The sequence below is a fragment of the Cibotium barometz genome, chromosome 16, assembly GCF_041138505.1.
Source record: "Cibotium barometz isolate CiBa-2024 chromosome 16, ASM4113850v1, whole genome shotgun sequence".
Lineage (NCBI taxonomy): Eukaryota > Viridiplantae > Streptophyta > Polypodiopsida > Cyatheales > Cibotiaceae > Cibotium > Cibotium barometz.
Genome location: NC_141061.1, coordinates 58,924,312 through 58,948,273, shown reverse-complemented (window position 1 = coordinate 58,948,273; position 23,962 = coordinate 58,924,312). Strand labels below are relative to the sequence as shown.

General features: G+C 44.2%; 1 pseudogene across 1 annotated transcript; it reads left to right on the top strand.

Moving 5' to 3' along the window:
* Nucleotides 1–17,278: 17,278 nt before the first annotated feature.
* On the top strand, nt 17,279–19,695 carry LOC147630794 (U-box domain-containing protein 1 pseudogene; annotated as a pseudogene). Its single transcript, XR_015267703.1, has one exon. The product of XR_015267703.1 is annotated as a U-box domain-containing protein 1 pseudogene (transcript).
* The last annotated feature ends 4,267 nt before the right edge of the window (nt 19,696–23,962 follow it).

Below are 23,962 nucleotides of genomic sequence, written 5' to 3'. Positions count from 1 at the left end.
TTTTTTTTTTTGGGGGACCGACGGACCCCTTTTCACGCTGATGGACTTCACGGGTTATATATATATATATATATATATATATATATATATATATATATATATATTGTGTGGTTCTTGAGGATGTGAACCTTTTGGGCGTGAACTCTAGTTCCGTGAAGTTGCAAGAAATGGCTCATGCCATGAACCGGACTTCATGAAATTATTAAATTCGTTTTTTTTGTTTGTTTTTTGTGCGCGCGGTTCTCGAGGATGTGAACCTTTTGGGCGTGAATTCTAGTTCTATGAAGTTGCAGAAAATGGCTTACATCATGAACCGGACTTCACGAAACTATTAAATTCGATTTTTTTTGAGCGCTCGGTTCTCGAGGATGTGAACCTTTTGGGTGTGAACTCTAGTTCTGTGAAGTTACAGAAAATGGTTCACGCCGTGAACCAAACTTCACGGAACTATTAAATTTGATTTTTTTTTTGCACGATTCCCAAGGACGTGAACGTTTTGGGCGTGAACTCTAGTTCCGTAAAGTCGCAAAAAATGGTTCATGCCATGAACCGGACTTCACGAAACTATTAAATTCAAATTTTTTTACGCACGGTTCTTGAGGACGTGAACCTTTTGAGCGTGAACTCTAAGTTGCAGAAAATGGTTCATGCTGTGAACTCCGTGGACTTCATGGAATATTAAATTCATTTTTTTTGGAGTCTAGTGGGAAATACGAATTTTCCTTTTTAGGGGGATATTTTTTGAATTTAAAATGAAAGGGATATGGACATTTTTCCAAAAAGGTAAGCGGGAATAAAAAAAGTCAACCTTTTAATGATACCCCTTACACTCTTCATAAATGATTCCCAAAATGGACAAATTGACAACTCATGAGTATCTACTCATTGAATGCTCATTAGCCTTAATGAGTTATGTAAAAAAGTGATTAAGAATTAATCCATGATTAATTCTTTCACTAATCTTTCTCTCTTTTATACTAATCAAAGACTCTAGTTAACCACTAATCCCTAATTAATTCACACAATTGAGCACATCATTCGATAGAGCAAGGAAATGCTTATCTTTGTGCATCAACAAATATGTAAATTAATCTAAAATAGGAGATTAATTAGACTCTTAATTATACTTTCATCTTTTAAGGTAAAATTAAGCAAAGAGAGTCAAATTTCTCCTATTGATGAGAAAAGTGATGTAATTAGGTGTTTTGATGCATCTAGATGCTCTCAAAACACTCAAAAACACCAATTTTAACTACTCATATGATCAATTTAGGCCCCAATTAACACATTTTCTAAATTTTTTTTTACCTCTTGAGCAAGATGAATCACCCTTAATGATAAAAACCAGTCCATTAGAGAAATTAGTAAAATTCAAGGGTTTTTTGATGGTTTTAAGAAATTTTTTAAAAGATTAAGCTACTCCTAATGCTTGCTAACATTGTAATCCAAACAGTTTCAACAACAAACACACAATTAAACTAAAATTAATGATCTTAGCTCTATGTTTAATACTAAAGAGAGCTAACATTCACTAAAAATTACATTCTATTACATTGTTTGATACAATGGATGCAAACTAAGCCTAATACAAACTATGTGCAAGCCCTAAGAACATGAAAAACCACAATAACAACAACAAAAAATAATAAATTAAGCTAAAAATTAAGCAAAAGTCATTCTTTTCAAAAACAAAAAAGAGAGCTATTCTACACACCAAATCTCACACAAATCTATCAGATCCACATCTTTTTTCATGGGAAACTATTAATCAAGATATTGGGCAATAGGTTATGTATAGATTAGAGGAAAAGCGATGGAAAAAGCCAAGGGATGGCTCCCCTGCAGAGCGGCACCAAAAATGTTATGGCTCACCCTAACCCTCCTTGAAACACATCCAAAAAGAGATTACGTGGTGAACCGCAACTGTCGTGAGGATCTTTGGCTAAGCTTGTAACCCTTGAGGTCTACAAGCTCTACAACTCCTTAAGAAGCAATTCCACCGCGCTTCCCGTGAGCGTTATCACACCACCGCATTGCACTACGGGTACTCGTCTCCCTCCTCTCACCTCACTTCATTCACACACACTCACTAGCATGCATTAAGGAGATAGATTAGCAAGAGGATTATTAAGAGCAAGACTCAATTGCACAATGGGAGAGTATGTTGTATTATGAGAGAAATTCACTTATATACATGGCCATAAGTGTTCACACTCACTTAAACTGTGGCCGGCTGGGCACCTTAGGCTCATAAGAGGCCTAATGCTATTACAATGACTACTCTCATAATATATCCATGAAGTACATCACTTAGGACTTCATCCTAACTTGCTACCACATGTTCTTGTGAAGGCGAGAATCTCGCCATAAATACTCCGTCACACCATTAACGGGCGCCTGTCCAAGTTATAGCATTGGACACTATTGCTTCATATCTTGAATGTATGACCCTTTGGTGTACCTATCGTGACTCCTTGATGTAAGATAATGGTGGTAGCTCTTGTTAACCCTAGAATTGGGTTAACATAAATTTTGGCAACTTGAGTACCGTATTAGTCATTAAAGTAACCTTCATCTTACCAAAGGCACTTTGGTATATCGTAGAGACCAGTGGAATGAAATATCTTTCTTAAGAAGCATCGTAAAGGGAGAAGAAATCTTGGCATATTAGGGAATGAAGATTTGATCCCATATCATCAATTCTAAGAATCCTCTGACTTCTTTCACCATTTTTGGTTTTGGCCAATTGATATGGTTTACACCTTGGTGGGATGAGCTCGTATACCATCTCTTGACACTATGAACCCTATATATTTAATTTGGTCATGGTAAAGAAGGTACATTAATCTTTTTGGCAAAACGTTTATGCTTCTGAGGGTTTCCTAGACTTTACATAGACGCTTCTCATGATCAACAACATTCCAGAATATCATCAAAGAAGACTAACACGAAATCATCCATATTCTCTTTAAATATTTTCTATAGTAATTGATTAAATGTAGTAGGGGTATTAGTTAATCTGAATGGCATTACTGTGAACTCATAATGCCCATAACGGGTATGAAAAGTCATCTTGGGAATATCTTTCTCCTTAATCCTGAATCCTTGCTCCAAAATTTACCTCAACTATTCCTTGACCTCTAGAAATGGCCATCTTATAAGCTCTTTTCATAGTTGGTTGGGCTTCGTCGGTGATTGATTCTATCTCATGATCAACCTCATGAGTGAGGGCACTTCAATCAAATCTTTGCAAAATATGTCAGAATACTCACTTATCTATTCAGGCTCTTTCATATTTGATTCTTTGCCTACAATATTGAGGTTAACAATGTAAATTGCTTGCTTCTTTCTCAGTCCCTTCAATAACTTAGATGCATTTACAAGCTATAGGGTGGGAGCTCTAGTCATTCCAATTCCTTACACCTTATTCCCATGTAGATCCATGAAGGAAATAGTCCCTTTGTGACAAAGAATATCAGCCTGGTTCTACATGAGCCAATTAATACCAAGGATCCCATTATACACACCTAAGGGAAAGGCTTTAAACCTACAATAAGTTAGGTTTCCGTCCAGGGATAAATTGAATTACATCTATCTCTTGGTGCATGAAAAGAACTTTTTCACTAGCTAGTCCACTTATATTAGTTTACCCTACACTTTTATTAGTTTACCCTACACTTGTATTACTTTACCCTACACTTTTAGTCGATTCCACTTGTATTAGTTTACCCTACACTTCTAGTCGATTCCACTTGTATTAGTTTACCCTACACTTCTAGTCAATTCCACTTGTATTAGTACACTTCTAGTCAATTTGACTTGTATTAGTTTACTCCACACTTCTAGTCGATTACTAATCTACGTAAGCATCCTAGTTAAATGAAATAATGAGTGCTGTTTAATTGACCAAAAGCTTCCTAGTTAAATAAAAGAATGAGTGCTGCTTGAATTAACCAAAAACTTAAAATCTTTAGCTTGGAAATTAGTTGAGGTTTAGATTATTGAGAATTGCTAGTTTTGACCCTAGTGTTTAATTGCGGCATGAATTATGCCTCTTTCTTCTTTTTGGTTAGCTACTATAATGGCATTAGAACTGGTTTGACTGGGTTCCTTGATTTCTCTAGATTGAGACGACAAGCCACTCGTACGAGATCCTAGAGTAGAAGGTGCTGGAAAGGTGACAGCAACGAGTGTATTCGGCTAATCATAATCAAATGTCTTGGTTGTTGTCTTCTGATACTTAGCTCCGATCATGTCCCCATTTCTCTTTGACTTTGGCAAACCAAAATTAGATGGAGCTCTCTTCAGGCTCTCTTCAGGGAAGGAATGAAAAGGGCTTTTGCTAGGAAAGCTTGTGCAAAGTCCCCAACCATTATGACTGCTTTAGCTAAAAAAAAAGTCTTTGCATTGTTTTTTAATTTTTCCAAGGGAGGGTCCAATCTTCTGACAAACTAATGGAAAAGGGTCTCACATCTATCATAGGAGCATATCTAACAAGGCTCACATAAGATTGATGATACGCCTCAATAGGTTTGCCTGCCTCAGATAAATCTAGGAACTTGTTCATTTTCTCTTCTTAAAATCCAAGGGATAAAACCTTTGATGGAGGCAATTCTTCATGTCTTCCCATCTAAGCAGGTTTTGGTTTAGATGGTTAGATTCAATGTGGTTCCTCCAACTATTTCAGGCCACATTGATAATCTTCAATCTAGCAAGAGCTATCTTTCTTCTATCGTTGTACCCCATAATGTCAAATTACTCATCCGTAGAATCTATCCAATTCAACGCTCCCTCTCCGAGGTTTTTGCCCTTGCCTTAGAATTTTCCTGAATGAGATCTATGGAGCACCTCCTTGATGTCATTATCTAATGCCTCAATTTTGGGTTAAACGTTTTGAGCTTGACGCCCACCATGCCTCATGATTCTTTAGACTCTACTTGAATCAAAATCTTGGTAATGACTATATAAAAAGAAAATATATTCTCTTTATTTCCTTAAAATATTTATTACATTACCATGGAAAGATCTCAATCATGGGATCTAAAAAGTTGAGAACGACGATACTAGCCTACATTTATAAACTTTCTACGATTAAAATATAGACTAAGATGAATTAGCATGGTTACATAATCATCTAGGGTAAAAGGACTTCAACCACGAATTCTATACTCCTTTACCAAATCTCAACTCACCATGATTATGGCCAAGTTCAAATTTGAGACATAGAATGGAAGATAACCTATGTCTATCATGAAAATAAACTTTTCTTTGTCTTTGTCCCATTGGTGACACCACATGAATAGTGACTAATAAGGCTGCCCAAAATAATATTATCAATAAGTATACGATAGAAATTTGTAACCCATAACATCTGTCACTAGTTAGATTCTCAAAAGCAACTCGGATTGCTTTTGTCGTCCTTCCAGGGAAGAAGTAAATTCTAGGCCATACTGCATTTTTATTTTACACAACATTACTCAAGATAAAAGATAAGATTAAAACAAAAGGCAAGGCAATATATATTTTATTCCAAAGTTTTTTTTTGAACATTGAAGAGGTTATAACGACCAAGCCTAGCTCTCATGGAGTGATGATACATGCAAACAAACAAAAGAGAAGGCAATATCTATTTTATTCCAAAAAAAATTTAGTACATCGATGAAGAGGTTATTAAAAACCACCAAGCCTAGTTCTCATGGAGTAATGATACTTGCAAATAAACATGCCATAGTAAACTCGATCAAAGGATCGGCTAGTAGTCGAGATCCTATGTTGAGGAATATTAAGAGTCCTATACATTAATCTATAAACTCTAAGATCTCACCGAAGTAGTCTATAAAGAACTACGCCTCTCAAAACCTCAAGTCAAATAAGTATCATTTCATAGGTAATGTTCTCTGATAAGTAGCCATTGTCTCGAGTGGTGCCACCTATAATTTTGATCAACAGAGTGATCAGAAAGTAAAGGCTCTCAAAGTGCCAGGCTTAGGCAACTCTATCTACACAATGAGCTAAGGAGAGAATGTGAAGGCTATCCTATCAGCCTCTAAAGATAGTTCAGGGACTCCATATATATAGAGTCTAGCCAATTGCTGCTCCATTTAAAAGAGAAATGTCACGTAGGCTGTAATGCCTGTGACAGACCGAAGGCAGACCGGATGGCCATGTCCGGGGTTCAGTGGGAGAGGACGCCCATGCGGAGTCATGGGCGGCCAGGCTAGTGTGGACGGCAAGCCACACACTATATAGCCTGGGGGATGAGGGGCAATCCTCATTCTTCCTCTATGGCTGGGTGGTGAGCCAGAGGTCGTCCCCTCTCGCGGTAACGCCCGTACAGCGTTATGGATATATAACACTTGTATCAGAGCATGGTTCGAGGGGGATCGTGAGAGTCCACCCGTGTGAACGGGGGACCGGAGCCAACTCGATGGTTTTCAACCATTCATCTTCTCACCCTTATCTCCACAATGGAGTGTGTGGAGGGAGGCGGCCAAGATTTTGAAGGGAAGAACTCTTTCTCTCTCTCTCTCTCTCTCTCTCTCTCTCTCTCTCTCTCTCTCTCTCTCTCTCTCTCTCCCCGTCACACACAGCAAGTCTCCACGCAGGTAAGCAAAAGCAATTTTCATTTTGTTTTTTTCCTCTGCGTTGAATGGCTGCGAAAGAAATCGTTGAATCCTCTGTGTGGGGGTGGGGGGGCGAAGACCAACCCCACAGCAATGGCCAGCCCCACGAGCTACGTTAAAGTTCCGTTGGGAGCTACTGTGTGTGGGGGGGCGAACAACAGCCCCCTACCTCATGTAGCGCTATTGTGCAAGGGGGGGCTGGCGCTGTTGTGCAAGGGGGGGCTTGCCTTTCCAAGGTGAAGAGTCAAAGGCGAAGAGTAGGCTGCGTGGCCAACCAGGCCTACGTTGCATTGAAGAGGGCGAAGACCTTTGCGTTGAAGCCAACCGGCGTGGCCAGCCAGGCCAGCCAGGCGATGCCGGTCCCAGCCAGGCCAGCCAGTCCAGCCAGGCGGCGGGCGGCCAGCTAGGCCAGCCAGCCAGGGGCAGCCAGCCCCAGCGGCGGCAGCTAGGCGGCGGCCAACCAGGCCAGGCAGCCGCCACCAGAGCAGTCGCGGCGAGACAGGCAGCCGACCAGCGCAGCAAACGGCCAGAAGAAGAAAAGAAAAAAGAAGAAGAAAAAGAAAAAAAACCATTTCTTTTTTTATATATTTTCATTATTCATTTTTAATAACATTAAAAATGAGAAAATTTAAACGGATTCTCTCTCTCGACTGGGGAGGAGGGATAATCCCGGCAAGGGATAATCTGAATTTTTCAGGCACAGCTTCCCGAACAAAAAATTATTTTTGATATGAGTTGCAAGCATTTTTCACGTGGATCGGAGCATCCCGCAAGCGTCCTTGTAGAGGCTCACAGTGCAACACAAATCGACAGGCGACCGTAAAGGGGGGTGTCACGTAGGCTGTAATGCCTGTGACCGACGGCAGACCGGATGGCCATGTCCGGGGTTCAGTGGGAGAGGACGCCCATGCGGAGTCATGGGCGGCCAGGCTAGTGTGGACGGCAGGCCACACACTATATAGCCTGGGGGATGAGGGGTAATCCTCATTCTTCCTCTATGGCTGGGGGTGGTGAGCCAGAGGCCGTCCCCTCTTGTGGTAATGCCCGTAGCGGCGTTACGGGAATGTAACACAAGAGGGGACGGCCTCTGGCTCACCACCCAGCCATAGAGGAAGAATGAGGATTACCCCTCATCCCCCAGGCTATATAGTGTGTGGCCTGCCGTCCACACTAGCCTGGCCGCCCATGACTCCGCATGGGCGTCCTCTCCCACTGAACCCCGGACATGGCCATCCGGTCTGCCGTCGGTCACAGGCATTACAGCCTACGTGACATTACCAGTGTTACATTCCCGTAATGCCGCTACGGGCATTACCACAAGAGGGGACGGCCTCTGGCTCACCACCCAGCCATAGAGGAAGAATGAGGATTGCCCCTCATCCCCCAGGCTATATAGTGTGTGGCCTGCCGTCCACACTAGCCTGGCCGCCCATTGACTCCGCATGGGCGTCCTCTCCCACTGAACCCCGGACATGGCCATCCGGTCTGCCGTCGGTCATCACAGGCATTACAGCCTACGTGACATTACCCCCCCCTTAAGAAGAGTTTTCGTCCTCGAAAACAAACTGGGTAAACCTTTTGGAAATTGCACTACGGCGTTCCCAGGTTGCTAATCTCATCCCTATCTGTCCATTTAACAAGTACCTACTGGTACACTTCATGTCGGGTTTGTCTGTGTCGATACCCAAGAATCCTTTCCGATTCATGTGGTATCTTTGGTGGAGTGATCAATCCTACCAAAATATCTAGAGAAACTACGTTCTCTAACCCGTGAACTGATTTCTTCAGTTTACTAACATGGAAGACAGGATGAACTTGAGAACTCTCCGGTAACTCAAGTTTATATGCTACGTCCCCAATCTTCTTAAGGACCTTGAAAGGACCGCAATATCTAGGAGAAAGTTTATCACACTTTCCCGTTTGGATGGTTGCTGACTGTGCAGGAACCTTTAAAAATACAAAGTCACCTTCTGCAAAGGTCACTTGTCTGCGTCCTTTATCGGCAAATGTATTAGCGCGATCCTGTGCGCTAGGATGCAGCCTTGAGCATATCATTCATTTATCAAGGAACTCCTTGACAGATTGAATCTTCTCCTTTTCTAGGCCTACAGCCATCGGAGATCTCGGCTGGAATCCATACATTGACATGAATGGTGTAAATCCAGTCGCTGAATGCTTGGAGTTGTTATAAGCAAACTCCAATATGGGCAAATATTCTTCCCAATTTGATTGCTTCTTACTTACATAAGAACGCAACATATCCTCGAGTATTTGGTTAACTTTTTCAGTTTGACCATCAGACTCCGGATGATCTACCATACTCATACTCAGAGTAGTATCCAACTTTTTGAAGATTTCCCTCCAAAAATGACTGTTGAACTTTTATCTCTATCCGACACTATATCTGCGGGGGCAGGCCATATAGCTTGTAGAGAAGTTCAATAAAAAGTTTTGCCAACTCTGGCGTTTTTACAGTTTTCTTCGTGGTGATAAACTTTGCCAGTTTAGTTGTCCACTACTACCCACACCGAGTCATTCCCTTGACTCGTCTTGGGTAAACCTTATTAAATCCATGGAAATGCTTTCCCATTTCCCTTGAGGAATCTCCAGCGGATGGAGTAGTCCTCCAACCTTAAGACATTCTGTTTATTGACTTCAGCACATAAGTCTGGACGTTCTTAAACAAACTAGGCCAATAAAATTGCCTTTTTACTAGTGCATAGGTCTTCTGAATCCAAGATGACCCGCACTTGGACTATCAAAACTATACCCCGAAGGCTCAGCTAGCCTCTTTGGACTAACTCTCGCCTCGCTACCCGCCACACCTACGGCCAGTCTCTCCGGACTAGCATTACGTGCCGGCGAGGAAGGTGGGCGCGGCTGTGACAGTGCGTACGCGTACAGCACGCTAGACCTCTGTAAAGACAGGATCATGCTCACACAAGCCGATTTGGTATTTCAACCAAAAACTTAAGGCAAATTTCATGCCTTGATTTTGCATCATGTCATTAGCACAGAAGCTAATGTAATGGAGAGCACTCTAGTAGCGCAAGTTCTTAGACTATGCTACTAGATATTTGTAGACTACGCTACCATGTTGCATCACCAACTTGTTAAAACTTCTCCTTGGAAAGCTCTACGGCCAATCTAATCATGCATCACAAGGATTAGTTCCAAAGTTGAGAGATACTTTCTCTCTTAGAGTAACATCTTGGCACAAGCATATGCTCTAGAATTTTGTTGAGTTTCTAACTACCATCAATCTACGGATGGTTAAACTCCACTCTAACTCAGAGCAAATGTAACTTTTGAAAATTTTCATTCAAATATAACAATCAAACTTCCTATTTCTTATGCCATACTATATATGCGAGCAAATCATATAGTATGTGGAGATGTTTGATAAAGATTGTTGCACCACTACGGGTGTCTCGAGTTACATCCAATCACTTACAACTCTTTGTTGCTATTACCAGACACATCCCTTCAAGTATTGTCTGGACTCACACAACTATTCGAGTTTATGTGATATTTGAGGATATCCCTCCTTTCCCTCAAGAAAGGTTTTTGTCCTCAAAAACTCTACTGTCAAGAGGACTACGCGCTAGTGTCATAGGTCCAAGAACAAATCTAGACCGTGTTTAATATCATATGTTATATTCTTGAGTCCTTCCAAGAAACTTTTAAACATCTTGCAACGAAGATGTGGTATAGTGTCTACGCACCTATGGTGGTACTATTGATAAACTGCTTTGCAACAGATTAGTGGTTTCACACTTGTAACAAAGTGCTTCATTGTTGCATATTATTACCCTTCATAAGTGGTTACACACTTAAGAATTATTTGGGTGGGTTGTACCATCTATCAAGAAAAATTCCAAACTACTAATAACCACATTATCAATCCACAGATAATGACTGAGCTTTCTGCGAAGCCATAGGTTGCTAGATAATTGATGGTAATTACACAATTCAATGTCTCATTACATCATACATTCAATATAAATGCAAACATCACAGTACTTCGTGATGATAAACTTAGGAATTTCATCCTATCCCTGTTTGGTGTTGGTATGAAGTATAACTATGAGAACATTATTTGCTGCCTCCTCATCATAGCGGCAAAGCTACCTACCCATCACAGGTGGCAATCTCTACCAAGCTATAACCAATGACTAGCAAATAAACGAGTACTCTTGTAAGAACTTCATAACCATATCTCACACCCAACTCATAATCACTACGGATTAAATGCTAGGGCTTGCAAAATTGAATGTTATCTGATAGGCAGAGGGGATCATCAAACTACGGATGACCTCGACAACTCACTAGGACTAGTGATGTGTAACTTTTAAGTTACTCCACTCTCTTGCTTATTCCATACCATCGAACAAATCGGTCCCTCGATTTGAGCAACGTCAACATATTTATGAGTACCTCGATACTCATGGATTGTGGTTCGGTAATTTAAAATGTTGATCTAGAGTATCTTTCACTCGAGGATCTTAATTTTATTAGCAGTTATGTATTAGTAGTGAGTAACTACGTACCCACTATCATCACACTAGTAGCTCCATACTAGTCTGTGTGTATCTCCGTACCCAATGGCGTACCTCCCCCGAGTGGGAGTACCATATACAGCCATCTATAACAAGATGCTTAAGTCACTTGCTGTGCTAAGAAGTGACTACACAAATTGACCCCTCCATTGCACATTGCAGTACAATATCTGGTATTACAACACAAATTTTTGGACGTCCTTATCATAGAGGTCAAGTTAAAAACTAGTGCATCTATCATCTATGGAAAGTTGTAAAACATTCCTGCGAGATGGATTTTTATCACCCTAAAATTATTGTGCACTATTTTAGTGTGAAGAGCTTTTTTCCTGGGTACCATGGTTCACCCCAAGCTCATCTTTTGCTAAATTCTCCGATTTAACAAAAGATATGTCTGCCTCCGAACACTCCGGTTCAGCCCCAGACTTTGAGTTTACTTCTTAACACTCCGGTTAAGTCAAAACTCACCAGATACAGTAGGATTTACCACTAAGCTGTCCGGCTTAGCCTTCTATCCTAACTCAGCCCAAGTTTATGTACACTTCATATGTCGGATCCGATACTAACAACAACCAGGCTCATCTGGAGTGAGATACTACTCACTATTGCCATGTAAAACCTTATTAAATCCTAGAAATGCTCCACTCATTCCTTAGGGGTCATACGACTCGTAGGGTTTACACGCACATGAACTTTGTAAGCAAAATAGCCTGTCATGCAATATTACAATTGCTTATGTAGGAAAGTAATATATTTCCCAAATTCATATGGTAGCAACTAAAATGTGCTCACACAATCGCACACTTATGTTGAACATAGGCAAGACTACACTTGCAAAATGCTATAGGGCGTCCCCCATGCATGAAACTGTCCAACCAAACTAGTCTTACTGCTAACCTCTAGATTTAGATCACTCCGGAACTAAATCACTCTGTTAGCACTAGTACACCATCATGGTCTTGCTACCTAGAGCTTCTCCGAACTCTGTAACTGGGTTTTATCCCAACTCATGGCTATATTTGTAATTTTCAAAGTTCAAATTTTATCTTGCACACTTTATCACTACGGACAAGTGTACATACAGACCTGCCAAAGAGTCAAGTTACATGCACAAGCCTTGGCGTCCCATTCCACCCAGACTACAATTGATTCCGTGAGAATTGATGTCCCATACCATCAAATTACCACCAAACCAATTGATGTGACATATAAAAAGGCTTTTCCCCCCCTCGAAAGATCACCACAAACTCTCGAGCAGTGGGATGTCAACGCATGGCAATAAAAAGAAGAGAAAATCATGCTAGTAAGTTTAAGAACAGTTCTCTTCGATCAAATTGTATAAGGGCATTGAGCATTACATCTCAAGACTATACCCCTTCAGATTTGTTTGTCACTACAAAACAAACACAAATTTGTCCGAACAAAACTTTAACTCTAGCAAGACGACGCTCGCAAAAGTGGAAATTGAAATCTGGCGAGGCTACGCTCCCAGAGTCTAACACTAGTCATGTCTAGAGAGTACGTTGCTAATGGGGTCATGTGATCAAGGCTACTAGCAGGTAATCGACAAACGCGACCTCAATCCCAGCTATCTTAAATGCCATTGACCAATTTTAGAAGTCATGACCATGGCAAGACTGCGCTTGCAAAAGTGTCTCTACGGACTACATTTGTTCGTCACAATGGACCATGTCCAAGTAGACATTTTTCATTGGGTCTAAGCACATTGGAGCCACGAACTTCTTCTTGTGGACTTTCAACAAGAACAATGTGTCTGATCTGCTCTCATATTACTTTGTGGTAAACCACATGGTTAAACCACTAACAGAGAGAATTTATATCATGTATTTATGTATTGTCAACGAATACTTCTCGAACTACGCGAGAACATGAATGCAAAGCATGTGCACATATATTCGTCTACTGCACCATGAATGCAAAGCATGTGCACTACGGCACGAATCAGACATGAGGGTATACGTACACTACGACACGATTGGGTTGGACTCTACCAATGCGTCCACAACTGGTACCAAACATTGGAGGATGCAGGCATTGCGCATATTCTCGCGGGCTACGGTCATAGACGTGTTCACTAGGCACAACGGCCATAGAACGGCTTTGTCTCGAAGGACTCGGCACTACGGCCGTGGGATTTGTCTCTCTCTTAGCACGCGGCGCTACGGCCGTGTGCGGTGGGTCTCTCTCGTTGAAAACAGGCACTACGGCCACACGGCACGACGGCCGTGTGGGTTGGTTTCGTGGGATGTGCCGTTGTTTTGGGTGTTATTTTTATTTTTTTTAAAATGAAAAAAATAAAATAAATAATAAAAAAATAACGGCCCGGGCCGGCCCTCGCCGCTTCGGGCGTGGCCGCCCGCCCGTGGGGAGTGTTCACAACAGGCCCTATTCTGGCCGGTCGTCTGTGCCAGCTTGCTGGGCATGCCCATATGTGGTATCAAGGGTTGGCCGTCTATATTTTCATTATTCATAAAAAATGAATAATTAAAAATATATTAAAAAAATAAATGGTTTTTTTTCTTAAAACCCTTTTTTTTCACATCTTTTTTTTTAAAAAAAAAAAATTTCCTGGCCGTTTGCAGCGCTGGTTGGCTGCTGCTGATGGCGGGCCGGTCATCACAGCTACGGGCATTACCACAAGAGGGGACGGTCACAGCTACGGGCATTACCACAAGAGGGGACGGCCTCTGGCTCACCACCCAGCCATAGAGGAAGAATGAGGATTACCCCTCATCCCCCAGGCTATATAGTGTGTGGCCTGCCGTCCACACTAGCCTGGCCGCCCATGGCTCCGCATGGGCGTCCTCTCCCACTGAACCCCGGACATGGCCATCCGGTCTGCCGCCGTCGGTCACACAGGCATTACAGCCTACGTGACATTACCCCCCCCTTAAGAAGAGTTTTCGTCCTCGAAAACAAACTGGGGAAACCTTTTGGAAATTGTACTACGGCGTTCCCAGGTAGCTACCTCCTCATCCCTATCTGTCCATTTAACAAGTACCTCCTGGTACACTTTATGTCGGGTTTGTCTGTCACAATACTATAGAATCCTTTCCGGTTCATGTGGTATCTTTGGTGGAGTGATCTAGAGAAACTACGTTCTCTAGCCCGTGAACTGATTTCTTCAGTTTACTAACATGGAAGACAGGATGAACTTGAGAAATGGACAGATAGGGATGAGGAGGTAGCTACCTGGGAACGCCGTAGTACAATTTCCAAAAGGTTTCCCCAGTTTGTTTTCGAGGACGAAAACTCTTCTTAAGGGGGGGGTAATGTCACGTAGGCTGTAATGCCTGTGTGACCGACGGCAGACCGGATGGCCATGTCCGGGGTTCAGTGGGAGAGGACGCCCATGCGGAGTCATGGACGGCCAGGCTAGTGTGGACGGCAGGCCACATATAGCCTGGGGGATGAGGGGTAATCCTCATTCTTCCTCTATGGCTGGGTGGTGAGCCAGAGGCCGTCCCCTCTTGTGGTAATGCCCGTAGCGGCGTTACGGGAATGTAACAGGGGGTGACTATTTTCTCTCCACCACTGCTCATTTTATTAGCGTTATTTTTAGTAATTTTTGAGTTCTCGCATTGTTTTTTACAAGAATTAAAGATGTCTGCTAGGCGTAGTGTGTCCCCACCACCTTCTACTTCTCTAGGTTTTTCCAGTCTCTTGTCCTCGGTTGCGGGTTTGTGATCCCGACCGAATTGTCAGGCCGTACACGCCCGACCGTTGTTCTCGGTCCGGAGTGTGCTCGTTGATCACGCGTGATCCGCCAGCGCCCTCCTCGTCTATTGACCCCTCCTTAGGACCCAGCAAGCCCGCATTGGCAGATGACCCCTTTTTGGCCGACGAGCCAGAGGACATGAATACCCACATAAAACTCCCAAACTTAATTTTTACACATGGCAGTTTGACTACTTTTATTAAAATTTTATTTTGTAATTTCTCAATCTTCCGAAATTCTCATTAAAAATGCTCGTCTCATCAAATTCTTGCACTAGAAATATACATCATATTTTAATATTTCACCTATACTAGGATAAGGGAAGAGGGATCTTACAAATATATTCAAATAAAGAGCAGTAAAATACCATGTGGAACCTTATAGTAAAATGATCTAGTCAAAAGATGACTAATGATTAATGAGTAATGAAACATACTACCCTAATAAGGATCAATGAAAGTGAGTTTGACTCAACAAGTTTCCTTAGAGATAAAGAGTTTGAAGTTTAATCAAACTAGGATTGTGTCCTTAGAGATAAAGTGTCCCAAGTTTACTCTAACTAGGATTGTGTCTTTTAATTAAATTTGTACATCATAGCCTTCTTCTCTTCTTCATTAATTTTATGAGATTCCATAACTTTATCAAGACATCAACATGGAACTTTTTTGTCTTATCTACACCTTAGATTAGGAAATGTGTAACACCTATCCATACCTTGGATTCAATGAAAGGCATTATATGCACTACCTTAACAGACTGAATGGGAAGATGCTACATCTCACCATAGATAGTTAACTCACCAACAATAATTTCTTGTCTTATAGAATAGTAAATCAAGTGTATTAATTGAAATCCCATAAAATCAATGAAGTCCCTAACAGCTTGAATATGCATGGCCCATTAGACAATGAGATAATGATAACACCTAAACAATGCTTTGAGTGACAATATCATATGCATGACTCATCAAACAATGAGATAGTGATAATAACTAAACAATGGTTTGAGTGACAAAATTAAGATAACACTAATCAAACTATTGAGACTATGAGTTACAAAAAGTGTTTGCATAAACATTGGGATTGTTGGGATGGTCCACATAACATTGGTTCCTACATTCTACCTAGTTCTAACCTTAATATTTTTTTTTCCAATGAAGAACAAAGATGTTTCAACATCCCTGATTGTGAGATTTTGGAAACCCTAGACTAGAAATGAGTTTTAATCCTCCCTTGCATGACTATGAAAAATGAGTTTTTAATCCTCCCTTACAAGACTATGAAAAATGAGTTTTTAATGCTCCCTTTCAACATCCCTGATTGTGAGATTTTGGAAACCCTAGACTAGAAATGAGTTTTAATCCTCCCTTGCATGACTATGAAAAATGAGTTTTAATCCTCCCTTACAAGACGTATTGTTTTTTTGTTTTTATTTTAGCAAAGCTAAACATTGTAAGCCAAAATTCAAGGATAATAAATAGCTGTTACTTTTATTTTCTCTATACTCCTCTTCTTCTCCCCTTTTATGTTCACTTTCCTTGTCTTTACGGAGAGGCCATTTACATGTTAACGTGTAAAAGTTGTATTTAGACAAGTAATTAATACATTTGCAACTTGTGTCTCAAAGCTTTGAATCATTTCTTTGCTAGTAGTTGGTTGGTTGTATGAGTTCGAGGAGAGAGATGCTAAGAATGGATCTAGGGCTACTCTTCAACTTCCTTTGATGTTCCTGGGCTCCTTGGAAGCATGAAAATTGTAGTGTTTGATTAGTTTAATACTTTGAAAATTGGTCCTTAAAATCGAGACAGGACAAAATCAAGAGTAAAACTAATGACACTAATAAGGAGTGGGTTTTTTCTTAAGCACTCATCTCGGTGCTAAATGCACCAAATAAAGAGTTTAAAAGAAAAGGCATAGCTTGTTATAACACGTTTGCTCTCTTTCCTCTTTTTTGAAATGCCTTTCGCGAACCTTAGGGCCTAGGCTAAAGTTAGAAAATGATTTAATTAGAAGCCATGACTTCACACGATAAGAAGTGGAGCCAAATATAGAAGGACATGCCATGTTCCGGCCGGCACGGCCCACGTTGGAATTGACTACGGCCAGGTGTGGAAGTGCACCCCAGGCAAAAGGTTACTAATTACCTCGAGTAAAAGTTGGAAGTTAAATGAAAATGGTAGAGTCAATTATAAATTAAGAGATTTTATCGTTTTCTTTGTGGAAGGAGTCGCTCGTGCCAAAAATCCATTGGGTGTAAAGACAGACAGGTCAACCCCCGCGCCAGCCGCAATTGCCGCCCGCTAATCGTTTTAGAACCCCCTACGCAACCATCACACAAAATCAAAAAATCCCACGAGCCTCTGCTTTATTTGGTTTAATCTAATACACCCCACTCTCTCCTTCGCTTAACCCTGTCCTTAATTCTCTGCTTTGGCCATGGCAAACTCCTACCGGCGTAACCACCGCCGTCGACGCCATTACGGCGAGCCCCTCATGCCCCCCCTCAACCCCACTCCCACCTCTCTGATTAAAAGCCTCATTAACCTCGGCCGCGACATCGTCGACGGACAGAAATCCTGTAGTTCCGACGGCCGAAAACTCAGCCTTTGCCAGAAACGGAATGTTGCCGTCATCTCCCGACGCGTGAAAATCCTGCTCATGCTCCTGGAGGAGGTCCGTGACGCCGCTTCCCTGCTGCCGCCGTCTGCCCTTCTGTGCTTCAGCGAGCTTCATGTTGTCCTGCAGGGAATGAAGCGTCTTTCGGAAGATTGTGCCGAGTCCAGCCGGATTTGGCTTCTCTTGGAGCATCGCCGGCTGTCGGAACATTTTCACCAACTCACGCAGGAAATGGCCGCCGCGCTTGAAATTCTTCCGGTGGCGTTGCTGGATGTGTCATGCGAGGTCCGAGAGCAGGTGGAGCTCGTCCGGCAACAGGCTATGAAAGCTAAGCTGTATGTGGATCCGAAGGAATCGCAGCTATGGGCGGAGGTGCAGTCCGTCATGGGCCAGATTGAAAGGAAAGAAACGCCAGAAGTGGTAAAATTGGCCAAAATCTTCAGCAGTTTGGAGCTCAGCAGCGCTGGCGATTGTCAGCGGGAGCTCGAAAGGCTGGAGGAGGAGGTAGACGGAAACTGGGAGGTTTCGGCAGGGCGGACAGAGAATAGGAAGATTCCATTCAACGATCTGGTCAGTTTCGTGAGATACAGCAAATGCGTCCTGTATGGGGCGACGGATATTGAGGAGGAAGAGGCGGAGGTATCGAAGGAGAGCAACGAAGAGGAGGAGATGAAGGTGCCGGACGACTTCCGTTGTCCTATTTCCTTGGATCTGATGAGGGATCCAGTGATAGTGGCGACAGGGCAGACTTATGAGAGGGCAGCGATTACCAGGTGGATGGAGGAGGGCCACCAGACCTGCCCCAAGAGCGGGCTGAGGATGGCGCACAATACGCTGATCCCCAATTACGCCCTCCGCAGCCTCATCTGGCAGTGGTGCGTGCGCCACAACTTCCGTCTGCTTCCGGCAGAGCCACCTCATCGCGGTAGCGGCGCCTGCCAATCTACTCCGACATCCCTGGAGGCTACTAAGCTTACGGCAGAGTTTCTTCTCCGACAGCTGCTGTCCGCGGCACCTGACGCGCAGCGCCACATTGCTGGAGAACTTCGCTTGCTGGCGAAGTGCGGCTCAGACAACCGGAAGGTGATTGCTGATGCAGGAGCCATTCCGTTGCTAATCCCGCTCCTCTCTGCTGCCGATGCGCGGACGCAAGAGCACGCCGTGACGGCAATCCTCAACCTCTCCATTTTCCCCCCCAACAAGGTGCTCATTGTCGACGCTGGAGCTGTCGATCTACTCATCGAGCTACTGCGGAACGCCAGCACGTCCGACGCCGCGAGGGAGAATTCCGCCGCGGCGCTCTTCAGTCTGTCGCACGTCACCGACTACGCAGCACTGCTAGGCGAAAAGCCGGAGGCGATCGACGGACTTTTGGACCTGCTCCGGCAGGGCAGCCAGAGAGGGAAGCGGGACGCGGCGTCGGCGCTCTTCAACATCGCGGTGTACCATCCTAATCGGGTAACGCTGGTGAAGGCGGGGGCGGTGGGGGCTCTGCTGGAGTTACTGTCACCGCCGGAGGGGCCAGGTCTGCAGGACGAAGCGCTGGCGGTGCTGGGGGTGCTGGCGGGATCGGTGGAGGGCCGGGCAGAGATTGCTGCCGCCGCCGCGGTGCCGCTGCTGGTGGACCTTCTCCGCATCGCGAGTCCGAGAGGCAAGGAGAACGCCGTGGTGATATTGCTTTACTTGTGCAGGTATGGCGGCCACTCTCTCATAAGAGACGTTATGAATGTCTACTCCGTGTTGCCGTCCCTCCATAGCATCCTCATTAACACAGGCACTCCGCGTGCCAGAAGAAAGGCCACCTCCCTCCTCCGAATCCTCCAGAAATGGGAAGCCTCGTCCATTTCACTGATCGCCAACTACTGAGATCCCCCCCTCCGCCCCCCGCTATGATTCTTTTCATGCGTCCTACAATAAGGTTAATTAATCAAGTCGCTATACTCTTTGCTCCTGTGCCAAGATCAAATTGATAACTGTGCTAAAGAGTTCCAAATTTTTCTTACCTTACCTCCTTTTGTTTAACCCTTACAATTCCAAGACAATTGGGGGTACCCAAAATTAATGCGTCCTACATTGTGCCGTTATGAAATTAAGGTGACATTTGTGTAAATATATCTTCCATTGATGTTATTATTGTGAGCTTCATAATTCCCATAAAAGCTTTATTTCTTTTCCTGGCTAGTAGGAATTGTTTCGGTTTCCCTTCAAACATCTCTAGCGACTCTGTCACATCATCATGCCATGTTACTAACCGTGCTAGGTTTTGAAAGGGTTATTTGAGCTGGTCTTCTATAACTGAAAAAGCTTGCTTAATCTTGGTATGACAAGGTTTTCTACTTGGTGGAACTCTTCCCCTTACCTAGGCAAGGGTATAGGGAAATAAAGCCCACCAAAAGGCAACCCTGATTCTATTATTAGTCCCTTTCCTCCACGAGCATTCCCCAATGTCCTTGCTCTTGCACCACAAAGCTCAAGTGTTCGAGAAGAGGGGCAAGGCAATTTGAGAAAACTAGTGGCAAGACCCATCTCCGACAGCTTGAGCTAACACACAATTAAAAACTTACTATACAGGCAACCGGATAAGTGCCTCACCTTCACATGGCTGAATCCCCTCCTCCGCTTGGGCTATACCCGCACCCCGCAGCTTGGCGACATTCCACACTTAGCTTCGAAGGACCTAGCCGCAACTTATGAGGCTTTTTTTGCCATGTCACGTCCGCTCCACCGTCCATCACCTCCGACTTCTCCTCAACCTCTAGCACTAGGGTCTAATTTAGTCCTCTAGCAATGAAAAAAGTTCATCCTTGTCCTTAGCCATGCCTCCCACAAGTCTAATTTAGTCCTCTAGCAGCGAAGGGAGCGGGCCGTGCAGGTGAAGGAGTAGAATCGGATGCAATCAGAAAATACAAAGAAGGTTGCCCAAAAGTTGCTAGATTCTTAGAAGCATGTCAAGTCACAACAACATTAATGTTGGGAAAGTTTAAGGGGTCGAAGCTAAGGAGGACAACAGACACTGCAGGCGAAAAGACACTCATGGGTGAGTGTTGTTATTTAGGATTTAGCGTACGGATAACTTGGCAGTGGGTCACATCATCTCTATATACTTAGCCCCCTGTGAGAAGCTGACTTTATAGTGATTTTTTCACGGTCGTTGCACACCTAGGAGGAGAGGCGTTGTGCAACATGAGAAACGACGGACTTGAGAAGGGAGGGAGAGAAGGAACTGCCCCCCCCCCGATCCACTCCAGGATCCCACCCACCACGTTCACGTTCTCCAGGCTTTGTACTCGAAAGAGAAGCCCAAGGTCCAATGTCTCTCTATCTGTCTCTCTGTTAATTAGACATTTTAAAATTTGAATTCTCAAGGCCCAAGGCCTTGGCTAACGGTTCATTCTCCTCCAGTAATTTATTGCCTCTCTGTCGTCTAATAGGGTCAAGAACACCTACAAAAGTTTGACTGGGCTAGAAATATTGCCATGTGGCAAGAGAGAAAGTCAACGTTCATCCCCAGTTATATTATATATAGATGGTGGAGGTGGTTTCACCCTCATCCTATTCAATCCAACCATACAGAATGCTTGTAATAAAAACCTTTTCTTTTTTAAGAATATACTTTTTAACAAGCATCCCAATGTTTTTTTCCCTATTAATTAATTAGTTTGGGCCTATGAAACATAAGAGTTTTTTTTTTTTTTTTGGCCAAGGTCGTTTTAGACAATGTAAGGTTGTTTTAGCCCGCATTCAAAATCTCCAATAACTAGACCCATAATTAGAATACCTAGATTTTTGGGCTTACAAGATTATGCATGCCTGTGGCATTCCATGCTCTCTCTCTGCCCACCCCTCCCGCCCTGCTCCCCCCTTCGCTTCGCTTTTGCCGCCCTGCCCCCCTCGCCCCTGCGCCGCCCTCCCCCTCTCTCTGTCTTCGCTGCCCGCCTGCGCCCCCCCTTCGCTTCACTTTTGCCGGCCTGCCCCCCTTCCCTGCCCTCTTCGCTGTTCGCCTGCCTGTCCTCTCGCCCCCCTTTTCTTGCCCTCTTCGCTGTTCGCCTGCCTGTCCTCCCGCTGCGCCCACCCCTCCCGCCCTGCCCCCCCCTTCGCTTCGCTTTTGCCGCCCTGTCCCCCTCGCCCCTGCGCCGCCCTCCCCCTCTCTCTCTCTTCGCTGCCCGCCTGCGCCCCCCCCCCCTTCGCTTCGCTTTTGCCGCCCTGCCCCCCTTCCCTGCCCTCTTGGTCGCTGTTCGCCTGCCTGTCCTCTCGCCCCCCTTTTCCCACCCACCCTTCCTCAGGCCCCCAAGGCAGCAACATAACTCTCTTCTCCTCTCTTTCCCCTTTTCCCTACATGACTTGAACCCCCCCTGTTTTGCTGCTGTTTTGCTCCTGTGTCATGGATTAATTTTCAGTCCATTGGCTGTGGGAATCTGCAAAAAGTCATGACCAAGACCGGGTTTAAAGAGGAGCTCGTGAAGATGGAGGACAAGCTCGGCACAATTATCAAAGAAAACAAGAAGATGGTCGACTCTTCCGTCACCGCAATCATAAACCGCCTCTCCAAACTCGAGAAGGGATTTGACAAAATCCAAGAGCTCGAAGAGAGATCTTCCAAGCAAGAGGCCGAGATTTCAGCTTTAAAGGAGGAACTAGTGGAGGCCAAATTGCATGCTAAGAGCCAAGCGGCTGAAATCTCAGCCCTCAAAAAGGAGTTGGCAGCCACTTCAAAAAGCACTCTTGAGGATGAAAAATTTCAGCCCTCCTTTCTTGAAGAGCTGAATACCATCAAGGAGCAAATGAGGATCATTCGAGAGAGGAAGAGGAGCAACATAAAGAGAAGACATCTTCATGGGTGGAGGTGATCACAAAGACACAAAAGAAGATGGACGAGGCGGAGAAATGGATCGAGGGTCGCCAAGAAAGGGAAAGGTAAAGAATCGCCACCCATCCCCACTCCCACCATCATCAACATGACCCTTGAAGAGGAGCAAAGGAGGAAGACCCGGGCCTTACATGTACGAGTGTCCGGTCTAAAAGACCGTGATGATGCGGAAGGGGAAACCAAGCAACTCTTCTCTATGATGGGCATTGAAGCCATGCACACAAAGGCATGGAGAGTGGGAAAGAAGAGAGAAGGTAGTGGTGGCGAATCTTCTAAGGAGAGAGCACTTATCATTCGTTTCCCCTCCATGGAAGCGAAGAAGGACTTCTTGAAGAGACGTCCTACACTCAAGAAGACGGGAATGTTTCTTGGAGATGACCTCACACTCTCGCAACTTGCCCACATGAAAGAAGTTATGCCAGAGATAAGGGTAGCCTGAGAGAAAGGGAAAGTGGCCTTCTATCGAGATGGTAGAGTGGTAATTATGGAGAGGCGCTCTTCATGAGACGGCGCGAGACCTATGGGACTACACTCAAAGTTGCTACTTGGAATTGTAATGGATCTCTACGTCTTGATGTAGGGGCTTTTGAGGATAGTTTCACTGGGAGGGACATCATCTTCTACTGTGAGACGCATCAGGCTCCTGGACAGTCCATGCCACATGTTAGCGGATACCGATGGGAGACAGCTTGTAGACAGGAGACTCGTTCAGAGCATAGAGGACGAGGCTCAGGAGGAGTGGCAGTATTGTTTAGAGAGGAGCTACAGCCACTGATACATATAGTCCGCAGAGATGAGCAGGCTAGGTACATGTGGGTTAGACTGAGGGCAGAGACGGGCAGATATCTCTACATTGCTATATGCTATTTTGCTCCTAGTACATCAGTGTATGCATCACCTAGCGGGCAGTCTCCCTTTTCTATTTTGGATGATGACATTTGGGAGTTCTCCAGGGATGGTGACATCATTCTCCTGGGGGACTTCAATGCCAGGACCGCCCATAACCAGACAGTATTTTATGATACCTCAGAGGAGATGTTGAGGGAGCTTGATGTTAGGGATATGGGCCTATCTATACTCTCATAGGATGAGGAACATACAGTGTATGGGCGGTATTTGATAGACATGGGGACTGCACATGGATTGGCCATCCTGAATGGCCTACAGAGATTCCCGACATCGGGCGGTTTCACTTGCTTTCCACATAGGCATGGTGCTAGTACAGTGGACTATGTTATGGCTCAGCCCAGTCTCATTCCCTCTTTTCAGGATTTTATGGTAGGCACTAGGCCGGTTGGAATAGCAGTGGATCATGCTATCTTGTCCTTCACTCTCACATTTCAGTTCAGCACCGCTCCATTGGGACAGGTCTCCACACACACTCATTATACCTTTACGAGGGAGACTAACACTGTGTACACGGATGAGATATACAGACGCTTATGTGCCGAGGATCCGAGATGGCCATTAGATGAGCTCACTCAGATATTGATAGATACGCTTCATGCTGCAGCATCAAAGGCATATCCCCATAGTCAGCCTACACGGAGACGATCTGG